Source organism: Hesperophylax consimilis, chromosome 17 (assembly GCF_061612785.1).
Source record: "Hesperophylax consimilis isolate HC1 chromosome 17, BYU_Hcon_1.0, whole genome shotgun sequence".
Taxonomy (NCBI): Eukaryota; Metazoa; Arthropoda; class Insecta; order Trichoptera; family Limnephilidae; genus Hesperophylax; species Hesperophylax consimilis.
The window spans coordinates 35,033,564-35,050,554 of record NC_142852.1 but is presented as its reverse complement, the minus strand read 5'-3'; positions in this window follow the sequence as shown (position 1 = coordinate 35,050,554).

Here is a 16,991-nt window from a genome sequence, read left to right as displayed (position 1 = left end):
ATAAGGTAAAAATTTGTATATTTTTTGGCACATAATTTTATATTTTGTCACAGAACTTTTCAGGCCGACATTTTATGAAAAAATATTTCCTACAAAAGTTGTAGCCCCTATTATTACCTTTAAAATGATATAAAATAGTACTTACTTTGTGAGATCCAACGAGATTATCATGGCGGGTTCGGTCGAGGTGGGGCCGGCCGGCGCGGCGTTGCAATGCAGATATTGTTGTATAGTGATAGTGTTTTTTATCTTCAAGGTACACTATTGCATTTTCCATAAATAAAACTAATCGAGTCTCGGTGAAACCTAAATTCCCCACTTTTTAAATTTGTTTCAAATAATAATAAGTCCTTGTATACAGCGAAAATAGGTATTTTAAATAGTTTTTGGTTTGAAAATGCATGTAATATTTTTTAAAGATGTTATTTTAGAACAAAATAATTGCGGTATCTTAATTTGATCATATCCTAAACTTCCATGAGAGGTTCTTCATTTTCCTCGACTTCAACCAAAGTTAAATTGCTGCATGATCCACCACAGTTCCAGCACATTTCTGTGCAATCAAGTGATGCTTTAAAGCAGCTACAATTATTTTTGCAAGCCTTTTTGCAGTTGCAGGAAACTAAGTTTATAACTTCTTCAGGTGCCGGTGGTTTTTTTGAGTGCACTGGGTACAGCATGTTGTCTGTTAAAATCCATCCCCAGTCCGTAGCGCTGATTTCCTTATCTCCAATCCATTTTTGAATCTGATAGTATGTTCGATAGGCGTGTTGTTCAGCAGCATCAGATGTTGGAGGGAGGGACGCCATTTTAAATTTGGATTTTAATGACATTTTTGCAACAGCTTTAACTCTTAAACCCTACCTGGGGTACTGGAGTACCCCTCTGGTGTTTAAAATATCAACAATTTTAACAATATTGCACTGTTGCAAAAATCGCTCTAGCTAATCTACTCTTGATAAATGGCGCGTAAGTACGTCGGTAAGCCGTGACCTCGCGGCAAGTGCAGTCGCGTCCACAGGTGTTCCGGGGTACCCCAGTACCCCGTGGTAGGAATAGTGTTAGTTCTTCAATCCAGTTATACTTGAATTACTGAAGTTATTTTCGACATCTCTCTGGTAAGTTTACACATTATTTATGATTTACTTTATTTTGTGATAATGGTTAGGTAACAGTGTTGATAGGGAGGGCCTGCGCCCAGTAACGAGACATTCATGGACTAATAATGTGTTATGAATGTTATGACAGTGTATGCAGTGTAATGAGGTGTTGTATTGTTTTCAGATATGGAATCCCAGACTCGAAATCTTGGGGGAGGTAAAATTGCAGCTGCTTTGTTGGTTTCTGATGACGAAGAGCTAAACCTAAAGGAGAAGATTCAGAAGATGAGCCCGACGGTGTTATCGAGGATTTCTGGGACCATTCTGAAGTCCCATCTCATGAAGACGGTGATCAAGTGGAAGGAGATAAAGAGTATTTAGTGCCTGACAATGATGGGACTGGTATAAATGAAGAAGATAGGCGCTTGGTTCGTGTGCTAGATTCTCCATTAGTTCTGTAGAAAATGTCATAATAATGTTATGGAACTGACTGCTCCCGTACAAGGTCTTAACAGAAACCTGACATGTAACAATTGGTTCACGTCTATACCCACGGCCAAGAAGTTACTGGAAAAAGGGATAACATTAGTTGGAACTGTAAAGAAGAATAAACGAGAAATTCCTCGTGTATACTTGGACACTAAAAATTGAGAAAGATGCACCTCAATGTTTGCCTACGACGGACCTCTCACACTTTTGTCGTATTGTCCTCTGAAGTCAGCTAAGAAGAAAGCTGTAATCATACTGTCCACCATGAATGACAGCCCTGAAACGGATAATGAAGTGTACTTTCCAGAAATAATACATTTCTATAATAAAACCAAATGCGGGGTGGATGTGTTCGACCAACTTTGTAAGAAATACTCGACGTCCAGGAAGATCAAAAGGTGGCCCATGTGTCTCTTCTACGGGTTGCTAAATGCCGTTGGTGTCAACTCTTGGGTCTTATTCAAGCTGTTAACTAACATTGATGAAGAGAAAATAACCAAGCGGAATGAATTTCTTAAGAGTTTGTCAATGGCACTCATATATTCTCATATGAGAGCGAAATTTCAATGGCCAAGTTTACCCCGGGATATCAGAGAAACTATACGTGCAGTCTTGAATATTCATAGTGAAGATCATAGGCCGGTCCCTGATAATCTCAAACCTGGTCGCTGCTGTTTTTGTCCGCGCACAAAGGACAGAAAATCTCGATCTGTCTGAAACACTTGTCCCGCCATATTTGTGCTGACCATCAATACAAAATCTGTCTTTCATGTGACGGCAAAAATGTCTATTAGTTTTTATTAATAAATTTTATTGTCTTTTCTTATTACTTTGCCATAATACAAATAATATTTTAAAAAATATCAAATACTTTTATTTTATTAATTTTTTCTGCCCGGGGTACTCCAGTACCCCGTGGTAGGAATAATTACATTCCCAGAGTGGTAGGGTTTAAGAGTTAAGGTACATTGAATATCTACTGTCATTCAGACTTGCAGACCTTGTGCATCCATATAGTTTCAAGACAAAAGCCTCTCCTACCTCTTTGAGAATATTTTTGTCTGCCTGTTTTTCATAAAACTGTAAAACTTTTGTGCGGAGATCATTTGATGAACTTAGCAATTTGTACGCGTTAATTTTGCCTTTGCCGAATAAATAAGATGTGGTATCACATCCTGTGATAGCATGCAAAAATAATACCACATCCTTCATATCACCAATCTCTTCACGAATCTTGCTGATGTCATACGTTGATGGTGTGCCAGAGGGTTTGTGAAAGAATAGTTGCACATTTTGACACTGTGGTAGCCCTAACAATAGAACGAAAAGATCAGTATCCTGTCCGACAACAACTACAGGCCTCCCACTTTGAATCTGGGAGACATCTATTGCTCTTCCGACCACTTTAGTATCTGCATCTTCCTCCGCCACAATGGTTGGAATGTTTGCTTCATTAAGCTTCTGAGAGAGCTGTTCAATAAGCTGGCTTTTGTTTTTTGGATTTGCCAAAAATTCATTTTGCTTCACAGAGCATTCCATATTAACGTTGAATTTCATTTCTAGAGATGTTTTTTTACTTCTCCGCATATGTTCGACCCCTTTTGTGGTGGGATAGTCAGGATACCCATCAAACACAACATGACAATCTTTCCCATACCGTTTCATTACAGTATCAATATACTTCTCTATGATGCTGCTATATGTTACTTTGTCAGGCCAAATAACACTGTGCAAAAGATACCCTCCATCTACTACATATATTTTTGGGGGAAATTTTTTAAAAACTTCGTTGCTAACTGTCCACTTTTCAAATATTTTCATAAGACTTGATTTAGTTCCCTTTCTTATCATTTTATTGTTTTCAAATAAAGACAAAGGGTATGGGCTAAGTTCATAGTTGAAGTATTGTTTGAGATTATTTGTTCCTTGAGACATACATATAACCCTATTAAACAGCTGATCAGGATTAATTGGCACTTCTTCAGATCTCACATTTATACCACTTACTACGGAGCCTATAGTTTTAACTTTATTTTTTCTTTTCAATTTAACATCTGCAAAATTATTTCCTTCGATGTCTTTCAAGCATTTTATTCCTACATCATACGCTTCATCGCAGTTTACACCCAAACTTGTCACTACTAGACCAGAGGATAAAGAAATTAAATCGTTGCTCTGTCGGAAAGGATTATGGATACGCAGCCACCCGAGAAATTTATTAATATCTTGCAAGTCCCTTTCTCTTCTACTGCATCTAAGTTCAGTGTGCTGTTCGTTAAACTGAGTCAAGCAGCCAGAGAACTTCTCGAAAGCCTCACAAATTTGTAGGGATGCAGGAGCGCAAGCAATGAACTTGGTTAGCGTCCTCTCGCTTAATCCTCGTCCATGAGTAAGGCCACCTATGGATTTTGATGATCGCATTAATGTCTGCTCTATGGTCATGTCCGTCCAGATACCGGTAAAAAATCCATCTGTACGCCGAACTGTAAAAAAACCTTTATTGACGAACCTTTCGAAGTCTTCATTTGACATCTTCGATTGTAGACTCAACATTTGTTGTAAGTATATATGTGCGGATTTGGCGTAGAGCAAATGTCCAGCAGCATGGAAATACGGTATCATTTGCTTGACTGTATTAATGTGCAAATTCCAATCGCCGATTCTCTCTGCCAGAATAAAATCTAGAGCCAAATTCACCAATTTAAACTCTTGTAGCCACAGTTTTGAAGTTCTACTAGTTTTAACCAAATCTTCATACACTTCTTCTAGTCTTGTCATTATTTTATTTGTTTTACACTCACTCATGGCGTCTTCAACAGTTGTTTGTTTGTTAATTGTTTGGATATGAATATCATTAAAGTCGTTTGTAATCATTTCTTTAAGAGATGAACATTCCTCGAATAGCAGTAACATCAAAGCTGCCTGGGTCATCATGTGAGCTCTACAAGACCTTGCGTAAGCATGTCCTGACATAAGGTGAGGAATCGTTGATTTTCCATAAACAGAGGTCCACATTTCTTCGATTCCACTACCTTCCATAAACTTTCCTAAGCAACCAAGGAAACTCATTAGAAGATGGAATCCGCCTAGTCTGACGATTACTCCAGATATTTCACTTTCTGTAGAAGAACTTGCAACAATGTCTACTGCTTTCAGGAAAAGTGGTTGGTCAAAAGTGACAATACACGGCTGGCCAGCTAACTTGCTCTCTTTAGAAGCGTAACTAAGGGCAGAATAAATAGCAGTCGGATTTCCTGGATCTATGTTTATAAAAGGCAAAGCCAGTACATAAGATGGTTCAAAGTTTTGTCTACCATCGTAACAGTTTCGCATGTATGCAGACCATCCAGGTAGTGAAACTGGCACAAAAGCAAAACTACATAACCAAAGCATGTTACGAGCTGAGACTAAGCATTGAGTGGGCATATTTTCAGAAATGTTTTCTATTGTTAAAGACTTTAAGCCACTTTTCGCCTTTTTAGTATACATTAAAACTGGGACATTGAATTTACCTTCAAAGTCGCATGTCTTAACACGTGGAACTCGGACATCACTCGACACAGCTGTTTTTGGAGTTACGCACTGTATGCCTCCGAGAGCGTGAAATGTGTCTTTACCGTCAAGAGTTCTTAAGTTGATATCAATATTGTCAAATACAAATTGGAAAAAAATCCTTTCCTCAATTTGGGGCCCACCTGCTTTTAACAGCGATTGTAAGTACATTTCTGTCTCATAGTATGACGTTGAACATCCCAGAGATGAACAAATGTCTATTAAATGTTTAGAGCCATACCGTCTAGATAAGTATAATCCAAAAGCAGACTGGACAGGTGATTGAAAAGACCTAGGCCTACACAGTTTTAATATCATGTGATTTATGGTAGTCCTCTTTCGTTTTACGTCCATACTTTCGTCTGAAGTTTGCCTTCTTCTCTTCGTTAGATCGTTTAAAAACAAATCTAGAAGTTGTGGAACAACATCTTTCCCGCCTGACCTTATATCTTCAACACTGGGGTAAGTCGAGTCATCATACACTTGATTTTGAATTTCTTGTCTTATCAAAGCTGCTGCTGTAGAAACGATTCTCCTAATCTCATCATCTTTATTGCTTTTCTTTTGAGAGTACCAAGTTTCAGACAAAACCTTGCCCGCCCCATCTCTTAAACAAACGATGGAGGATTTATGTTTTATGTTTGTAATAAGAAGTCTTTCACCAAAGTGCCTAAGTAATAGAGTTTTGAAGTAGTTAATTTCATAAACCTGGTCTCTGCCTGACACACTTTTCATCAATTGCAAAAGGTCAGAAATACTATGCTGGCAATCATCGTTTTCCTCAATGAAATCACAAACTTTTATGAATGATTCTTTTAATAAATCGTCAACTGGTCTACCACGACCTGCGTACGTACTGGATGATTGAGTGGGTTGTTTCGAAAACCTAGCATAACAGTCGGAATGATAACGCCCCTCAGCAGCTACGAAGTCTACAACTCCTTCTAGCCTGGACCTAACCAAATCACCCCAATCATCATTCCTATTTTCAATATATTTAGATATAGTTTGTTTTATAGTTAAAGTATGAACTAAATGGACCGCTTTCCTATATTCTGTTGGAGTCTTTATATTTACCACCGCATCCATTCCACAAAATAAGCAATTCACTTTTAAATTAAACTTCTGAGAATTAGACCTACATTTTATAGGCGCACTGTTTGATTCAAAATCTTCAACGTTTTTGGAGCTCGCTATGTAAGCTTTTATTGAACTACTGCGGGTATACACTTTACGGCATTCTTTGTGTATACTGACTGTCGGAAGAGTTTCGAATTTACACTGTAGGCCGTCCTTCCTTTGAAGGCTAGATTCGATTAAAGTTTTAATCCCCTTAGAAGTAACTGTAACATTTTGACTTACAGATAAAGGTTCATTGCAAATAACACATGACTCGCCCTCCATTTTGGTTCACAAAAACAAACACAAACCGTAAAACACAAACCATAAAACACAATCACTGCGAAACACGGACGCGACGCGACCCTTTCTGTCTGGCGGGTTTCCGTAACTGACCTATTTATGGCCTTGACATCAGTCACTCTGCATGCAACAACTCGAAACCCCCTCCTCGAGGCCAGTACACTCTGATGTCACATCCCGACTTTCACGGTTGATATTTGGCGTTTTCTAGCCATAAAGTACACATTAAAATATATCATTTTAAAGGTAATAACAGGGGCTACAATTTTTGTAGGAAATATTTTTTCATAAAATGTCGGCCTGAAAAGTTCTGTGACAAAATATAAAATTATGTGCCAAAAAATATACAAATTTTTACCTTATCATACGAATTACAAACAAACGGTAAAAGTTACGACGAAAGTTAAGTGAACTTTTTTTGTAGAAAATGTTACAACAAAGAGAATAAAAAAATTTCAATCCGATATGTTGTTTAATAATTGAGATAGACGCGATTTACGAAACCCTTACACTTTTCATGTTTGGGGGGGCACAGGGGGGGAAGCAAGGGGGGTAGGGGCGGGGACTTTTTTCTAAACACTTGTCTAAATGGTAGTAGTCGATGGGGAAAAAATTAGCTTTATACTATTTAGTTGGTCTAAATGGTGTTCTACGACACAGGCTGACTGGACTATTAGTCAAAGTTTGAAAGCAACGTCGCGTCTCAACTCAACACGCGTACGTACGTATAGGTCTCGCAAGTTAAGTTGGCTTCATCACAGTACTCACACAGATGCAAAACTTACATACAGCGTGTTTCGATTTAAGATTGAAAAAAAAAACAATTGATGATTATTTTACAATTGAGAACTCTAAGGACGGGTTGTTTAGGAGAATTTGAACAATTCTTCAAATTTCAACGTTAATTTGCGAGCTCTGTGAAAGATATTTTCTAGTTCTGTTATTATTTCAGTTCTGTCGAGAAACTAGCCTATAATGATATAATATCAGAACTTGAATAGGACTTTCACAGAACTCGCAAATTAACGTTGAAATTTGATGAATTGTTCAAATCCTCCGAAACAACCCGTCCTAAGCCAAAGCGTGTTGAAGTCGGTTACATAAAACTTATTTTGTTTTACGACATCGTTATTGAAATATTGAAGTTTATCATTTTTTTTTCTAAACTAATGTGATAATTTTCAGGATTGAATTCAAATGGGTAGGTATTCTTAAAAAAGACAATGGTATTGCTAACAATTCTTAGTCATTTATGTAAGAATGCTGTACATAACAAACTTCCATCGATAATGACCCTAATTCACGGAAATTACGGCAATTGGAATTTATACATTATTGTTTTTCGGGGAATAATTATTATTCTGACCAGAAATATTTATTTTACAAAGCATGTTTAATGTTAATTTGATATATTTCATAGAAGTATAATTAACCCACATTTCCAAAATTTTATCTTTTCCTAGAATATTTATTTATCTATTTTAACGAAGGGATGGTTTCTTTATGTCTTTGAAAGAATCGCAAAGATGTGATTTTTTTTACAGGGTCATTTCGGAAAACATCAATAATTGCATTCAGAGTGAATGAGTGGTTTCTTCAGTGAGATCATTAGTAGGAGATTCTTTCCATACCATTTTTTAGAGAACATTTATAATTGTATAATTAGAATGTACACATTTATAAACCAATATATTTATGACATATGAGTTCCCAATGTTTATATGACTAGATATTTAATTTTAAATAAAGTACTATAATTTTTAGAATTTCTTAAGTAGTAGATTTTACACATTTATAAACCAAGTATATGACAAATGATTTTTTTTTCAAGCTCGTTTTGGAGAACATTAATTTGTTAGTTGTTTCTTTATTTATTTTGTTTTGCGCCCAGAGGGCTTTTACATAAATAATAAAGGCAGTACATATTAACATGATAAAATACTTTAACATGAGAAAAAAATAGTATAAATAAAGTTATGATGGAGATAAAAAGTATATAAATGAAATGAAAATATAAGCAACAAAATTTTTAAGAACAGTGAGATAATATCAATAATTTACGATAAAAACTATCCCACTGGACCTTTAGCACATTAGTCAGAATCATCTAAAAGTTCACCTATACCACTTATTTCCCCACTGATTGAAGATCCCAAAGATGATCCAACGGAGGTATCTTCATCTGATTCCCCAAGATGTATTGTGAATTCATCAGTGTAAGTTATTCCTTGACCTTTCTAAAAATGTCTTTGAATGTCTGGGCATTAATTGCGACAACTTCTTCTCCAAGTAAAGTCTGGACGTAATCCATCGTAAAAGTAACATTCCTGACAGCTACACGTCCTTTTATTATTCCCCAACAGAGTTCGATTGGGTTCAGCTCCGGGTGGTATGGTGGCAGACGCAATACTGAGTGACCATGCTTTTCCAGCAATTGGTCCAGAATGTATTTCTTGACTCGTATCTTGTGGAGCTTAATAATATCATACAATATTGGTATTGTGTTTTTAATCGGATACGGTATTCCATGCTTTTCCAACCAGGTCAGCATAACTCCTTTTCTTGAACTTGATGTCGGGATCCTTTCGCATTCTTCATTGTGGTATGACGCATTGTCTATAACAAGCACAGATTTTGGTTCCAGATTTGGCAAAACCTTTTCCGTGATCCATTTTCTGTAATTGGCAGAATTCATAGCACCATGGTAGTCGCCAGTCCTCTGATCAGATTTAAATGTTAACAGTGCGTTGGGTACAAAACCATTTTCACTGCATGCATGAAGTATTATTAGACGTTTGCCTTTAGACACAGGAACTTTAGCTCCTTTATTGGAGTTGTCAGTCCACGCACGCGGTGTTGTATGTGTACTATGAATGTATGTTTCATCAGAATACACAATTGGACGTCCGTCATTCCAATATTCTTCTAATTTAGTGAGATATGTGGTACGTTTAAGTCGGATATCATTTTTTTCAATAAGCAACTTTCGGTTTGTTTCTGTTTTTCTCCATCGAAAACCCAAATTGTGAACAACTTTCCTTAACGTAGTTATACACCCTGCGTAGTCGATGTCCCCTTTCAGAACTCTATGAATCTTTTTCATCGTTGGCAAAGACTTATAAACTAAATGAAAATCATACACACATCTTCTAATAACTTCCTTATCGAAATCATCTACATCTGATTTGGTTGATAGTCTGCGTCGTTTCTTCCCTGGTGTGCTGAAGGTTGGTCGTTGAGTTGACGATGATGACGGTTGTGTTTCTGCTTCCTTTGCCACTCCAGTTACGATACGTCGAATACTAGTCTGCGATACTCCAGTTGCCTTAGACGTCAAATCATATAAGTCAGTCATGCTTAAAAATTGACCACCGTTTTTTATATTATGCATAAAATAATTAAACACGCGGAATAAAATTTCACGACTTTGTCCATTCAGTGATTTGCCACGTCCCGTTTTGTAACAGGACTCCATGATGTTGTAATAAATATTCACTTGCACACTTTAAAAACACTCTGTAAATCTACTAATTCAAATTAAAAATGATGAAAACTATTTATTATTTCAAATTCAAAAATTGGTAATTATTTCACTTGCGATATGTAGGTGCACGTATGTTTAAATCAAATTACGAACTGAATGAATAGGACACCCCGTAAGTATACCCCGTAACGGTATTGTTAAAACTTGCCTCTCTTCTAACTAGTTACAATAAGTGAGCGTAAGCAAGACAGAGAGCCTTATCGCGTTAGTGGGCGGCGCTTGACGTTCACACAGATAGACCAATACATCAATTCTAAGCATTTTTATTGCTTCCTTCTTTCGTTGCGTTACCTATACCTACATTGGCGCGCTTTTACTATCAAAACGAAATGGCAAGGCATCATTCGTCTCATTTTTAACTACTATTATGTAGTGTGTTTCGACTCACTTGCTAATAACTGCTGTTGAACACGAGAAACAATGCCGTCAATAAGGATCCCATTCGAGAAAGTGGATTAATTTGAATGAGGTTTTTTTACATAGTACTCACCAGCATTATTAGTATTTTTACTCACTTACCCATTTTATATAAGATTCGAGTTAGATAATTTTTGATAAAATATTCTTTCACACAAAAGACGCGAATATAAGAAGATGGTTAAGACTTGAATAATAGTTTTTTTACACATACACATTGGACCCTAACAAAGAGATTGATGTATACTATTCATATAATATTATAGGATAGCAATGCCTTTCCCGCCATTCAATTAGGTCCAGCGTAATTGGTAGAAATACTAACTTTGTACGACTAATTATCGGCAATCTTCTGAATATATGAAAATGACATGTCAAAGTGTTCGTACACACTAATCTCCGAAACCGAACAACCGATTTCAATGTGACTGTGTTTGGTTGGTTCCAGCTTGAAATATAGGATAGCTTTGGACCCAATAGGTGGCGCTGTTGTCGAGATCAAACAATTAAAAATATATATTTTTTCAAATTAAAATTTTTATAAAATAAGACGTTGTCCTGCCACAGACCACCTTCTGTGTAGGGAAGTTAAAGTTTGTGGTTGTTTATATTTTTAGATGGAAATCTGAAAAAAATATGTTGTAGAATTTTTATATAATGATGTGAACACAGGAATTTTTATTTTTATTTAATTTTGCAATAATTACCATTTCGGTACCTGTTATTCTGTACAAGTAAATTAATTTATTTTAATATATCGCACACCTAGATGAAGAGTAGTACAACTCAAAATACCTCTTTTTTCAGGAACAGCAAAAAACATTTTACTCGCTTTTTATGTGACCGATTAAAAATATTTTTATATAATGTTGTATGTTATTTTACTAGGATATTTATTTGCTCAATTACTTATCATCAAATACACGTATCACTTGTTTATTAATTAATTTCATGTTATTTTAGTATTCGTGACTAAATCATTGTTTAATAATTTTATCAACTCAAATTAATCAACTATTATGAATTAGTAAAATTAAAATTACTTACTTTTGTAAACAAAACCGGAGTATGTGGAGTTGATATGTAGAACGCCCGAGAAACAAGACAGGTTCAATCACGAATACCAAATCAACTAAAATAATTCACGCTTTATGACTGCAGTTAATCACGAATACAAAACTAAGTCGAAATAATCCAGTCTTTGTGCGTATTGACAGCACCTTCCCCTACTGCTGGTATGTCGTAATTGGTGATGTGTTACTGTTGTTGGTGGTGGGTGTACGTGGAGCAACTCAGAAAGACTAACTTACATCGCCATCACATTATTATTGATGGAGATTTTAAAACAGGTGTCTTTGTAGTTTGTGTAGTTTTCGACGCAGATTCCGAAAATCGAAATAACTCAATTTTGAATTATTTCGAGTTGTGCTACCCTTTATCTAGGTGTGCGATATATAAGTATGGTAGTTTTCCCGAAAGTCAGAACTCTCAAAGTCAGAATGGAGCTATTACTCAATACTTGTTTGCACTTGTCTAGTTCGTGCTTCGCAGGCCTCTTGAAGTCAGGACGGAGCTATTGCTCGATACTTGCTCCCACTTGTCTAGTTCGTGCTTCGCACGACTCTCGAAGTTAGAACGGAGCTATTGTTTAATACTTGCCCACACGTGTCTAGTTCGTGCTTCGCACGCCTCTTGAAGTCAGGGCAGAGCTATTGCTCGATACTTGCCGAATACTAGCGTTCGCGAAGAATTGGCTTCATTTAAGTGTGACGTTTTAACAATTAACAATATTTGCGTAGTTTTAACAAGAGAAAACTTAATATTATCGTAAGTATTGACTGTAAACATGATTAGCGACTTGTTTGGGGCACAATAATGCTATTAAATGAATTGAATAACGTAATTGCGATGTTTGTAAAGTACGTAACATGTCGAAAGCCAGATATAAGTGATTTAATTTACAATAAACTATACATACCATTGAGGATTTCTACATAAATAATAATAACTTTCAGATAAAATGGCTGCAGGATGGCTGGCGCTCGAAATTATGAGTTTTGAAGTTAACCACAACGAAGTAAGAATCCCTTTCCGTATTTTAAGAGACGCCCAAAAATGGGGCAAACGGAGTTCCTGAATTTATTCAGAATATCTAAGGAAATTGGCCACTTCCTAATGAACTCGTTATCCCCTATCTTACAACTGAGAAGAAAGCATGGACTGTCTGTCCAGTCACAGGTGAGAGGTACATTCAATGAACTATGTAATCCATGACAAAATAAGATACACTATTAATAGCTGAATTTTTCACAGGTAACTTACTGCAGTAAGATTTTACACTGTGGGCTCGTACCAGAGAGGTATAGGTCACGAGTGGGGCTTGGCTGTCTGTCAGTCGTCGGTTAGCCGATGCATAGGTATTAAATGTTTCATCGGCTATAAACGACACACTACTCCAGACGTGGGTTAAATTTCCTTTGACTGCTGCAGATAGGCAAAAGGCCAGAGACAAATATTTGAGCAGTTCGGTGATCCTTTCCTTGGTACTATAGGAGCAATTGACTTCACTCATATAGCTATCGTTGGTCCTGCAGTACAGGAATATATGTACAGCAATCATCACTGGAATCGCTCCTTAAACGTGCAAATGGTGAGCTCTTTTTTGATTTTGATCATTCTTTGTGTATTTTTGTTATTTTTTTTTGTGATTACTAAATAACACATCTGCCCTGATTATGGACACTGCAATGCTGTCCGAAACGTTGGCTAAATAAGGAGTTAGCGCAACACGGCATAACACCCCAAAAACAAATAACAAAAATACTTTTGGCTGTGAAAATCTTAAATCATTTTTATTCTTTGTGTAATTTAATATGCCCAAGAAAGTCATATTATAATAAAAAATGAACATTTCAGATTTGTGATCCGAACTTGGTTACCTTGGATGTAAATGATAAGTGATGAAGTGGCGTTCCTTGTGTTATGGAACTATGGCATGAAATAGGAAAACTCATAGCTGATAGGTATAAATAATTCATGACATGTAGTACATAATAAACGTTTTATTGACAACACATAATTATAAATAATTTTTCAACAAAAACAAGAACACAACAAATAATATTGTCTTCTCTCAACATAGAACGGGAAACATTATATTTAGTTCAAAGGTATTGATATATTATATTCGATTTAAAAACAAAAAGAATATGTGTATGAGTCTGCACAAGCGACCCGAATTATAAATTCATACGTCGTGTAGCACAATCCACGCAGGATGAGCAGAATCGATGAACCAGTTTTCTTCACCAACATAGCGCCGTTCTGCTAATCCATCAGCTTCTCATCAGCTCTGCTCTCGTTTCGGTCTGAAAATTTTAATAACTATTAAATTGATATCTTTTATAATTTTTAATTGATCTTACGAACATAAAATGAAATATAATTTAAATGCATATAAATAAATAAAACTATTTATTGTTTTATTTATTTGATGTATACGATCATGCTTGGTTTTCATGCGAACTTAGATTAAATGGACGTGAATCTACTTTATTTGTATAAAGAATTACCTGCTACGAATCGAGGTCTTCTCCTTGGCTGGCTTAGTTGAGGTTGGCTTGGGGAGGGGGAGGTCTGTCTAGTGTAGGAGGAGTTGTTGGCGGTGTAGGGCTTGTCACGGGGTATTCACCCAACACTCCACCACTGCCGCACACACTGCATCTCTACCTTTAGCATCTCTACAAGTACAGGAGGCTCATCAGCGACATCCACGTGCAAGAAGAGATCTCTATGAATTACCTGCTACGAATCGAGGTCTTCTCCTTGGCTGGCTTGGTTGGGGTTAGCTTGGGGAGGGGGAGGTCTGTCTAGTGTAGGAGGAGTTGTTGGCGGTGTAGGGCTTGTCACGGGGTATTCACCCAACACTCCACCACTGCCGCACACACTGCATCTCTACCTCTAGCATATTATATTATACATTCTGTAGAGACAAGTACAGAAGGCTCTTCAGCGACATCCACGTGCAAGAAGAGATCTCTATGAAATAAATAAACATATCATATATTGTATCTTAAGAAATTTGATTATTTAATAAAACATATAATATTAACTAACAAATAAATTTGTGTATACACATATCAGGTATTTTGACTCAGCATATCCTCTCTGCCAAAGGTATCTTGTGCTTAACCGCTTTGCATTTCGACACACAATATCAGTCGTGTACTTGTTAAACATGATATAGCGCCATACAACATAAATAAACTACGTACATCGTCATTGGGAAGGACTTTGGGCACATCTAGTCCTTCAATTGACACTCTGCCAATGAGACCGACTATTTTTTCTTCTAACTCAGTGAGAATTATTCTCACCGAGGTGTTACCAGTATGCAGGTGGTCTCTCAGCGTTTTGGCGACCTTGGTCCTCACGTTAGATTTGAATGTGGTCCTCACCTGAAACGAATATTTCATTACAGAACATAAATCAAACGCACTACACATTGTCAATCAGGCACTATTCAAAGTGGATAAATAAACTTACTTTTTGCCATTGGATTATAGTCTTGTGTGGACGAGCATTATTTAATTAATCTCCTTGGTTTTAAATGTCGTCTCCATTTTAAAAGATTGGCTCGGCTATCATGGATCCGCCAGCAGCATTTATCGAATTGTCTTGACCGTGCCACTCTGTTGCAGCACACTGAAATTGAATTTTACGAAAATTGATGACATGTAACTATTACACACTATTCTTATGTTTCAAACACAATGATGTACACGAAAGATAATAATAAAATAGCTGTCTCACTTTTTACTTCGTTTTTATAAAAAATATTATGATATTCGAAAGGTAACCTAAAAATGCAATCGTTCAATAATACGTTGTTAATTCCGTTTCAGTCTGGGGTGAAAAGCATCTAAATGATATCATGCTTTTACTTACAACATATAGCATTTGCTTACCTCATTTTAAACAATTTTGTCAAGTTTATTAGCAAACGAACACGAAAACGGTGACAAAATAAATCAACTTGGGTGACGATGACGATGACAGCAAACGTCACTTTAGAAGTGGTGAATCTGTAACAAAGTCATTACTATCCAGCGAGGTAAGTACCTTTTCACAAAACGTAAATCTTCGATAAATGGCTTATTTATATCATTCATAAATAAAATAAGCAGTTATTAAATGAATTATAATATAAAGTAATTGTTTTTTTAAGTCTTAGTTAGAAACCTTGTGTCACTTAATTATATTTCACCGATTTGTGTTTTCAAAAATCTCTACTCAACAATCTATCGACTATCTCCAAAAGGATTTCAGAACACTTCAGAGCTTGTAAACTTGGTCACCCTGACAAATCGGCAATTGCCGAGCATTTGATTGACACCGGGCATTACTTTGGATTTGTTCCTGAAATCCTGGGGAGACCCAAAACTTATAGAGCACGGCTGATTACGGAAGCCATTGAAATTCATAAAAATCCCGTAAACATTAATAGAGACGATGGAGCTAAGCTCAATAGTTCTTGGTATCCGGTAATTGACGGATACACCAGAGCTAAACGAAGAAAACCACTTTAAAATGATACGTTAATGTTAGCTCAGAGGGTTGGAGCTGGCAACACGGTATCACAACCTCATACATAAGCTCACATTTTAACACAACCTCAAATAACACATCTGCCCTGATGATGGACACTGCAATGCTGTCCGAAACGTTGGCTAAAGAAGGAGTTAGCGCAACACGGCATAACACCCCAAAAACAAATAACAAAAATACTTTTGGCCGTGAAAATCTTAAATCAATACCAATTTTGAAAAAATGTTGAGAAACTTCTTAATTGCATTTTAATCTGGTAAATTCAAAGCAAATTAGAGTTCATTGAACCAGATTTAACGCACACCAAGAATTTCCATTGACTATTTGCCGTGTCATTTTTCAGTTCCCTGTGGTACTCCTTATTTTATCTATAACTAACCAAATTTTGGTTTTTAAGATAGCAAAGTTGGTGAATATTTTAAGTGTATTTTGTTGAAACCTAGTTATGATTTATGGTATCGTAGGGTAAATTAGAGGGAGTTTAATCTCCCGAAAATAATGACAACATTACTTTTACCCACATTCTCGTGAGGCTGGTATCATTGTAAACCTGCGATACCTCACGCGGCAAATAATTCATTCTGTCTCCAGCGGTCTAGCCGTCGGTTTAACCTTAAATCTCGACTAGCGTTCGCGATCTGTTTTGTTCATAAAATTATTGGAAAGTGAGTTTTGTTAAAATAAAAACTAAATTGGATATATTCGAATTTTCATTATTGCACACCGAGAGTAATCACGCAACCTTGGATTCTGCGGATTGGAGAACCATAGAATCATTCAGCCAACAACCCATTTAAATTGGCGAAATCACAATCCTCCAAAATATCTTATGCTTTTCTTAAATCTAAGTACAGCCTCTA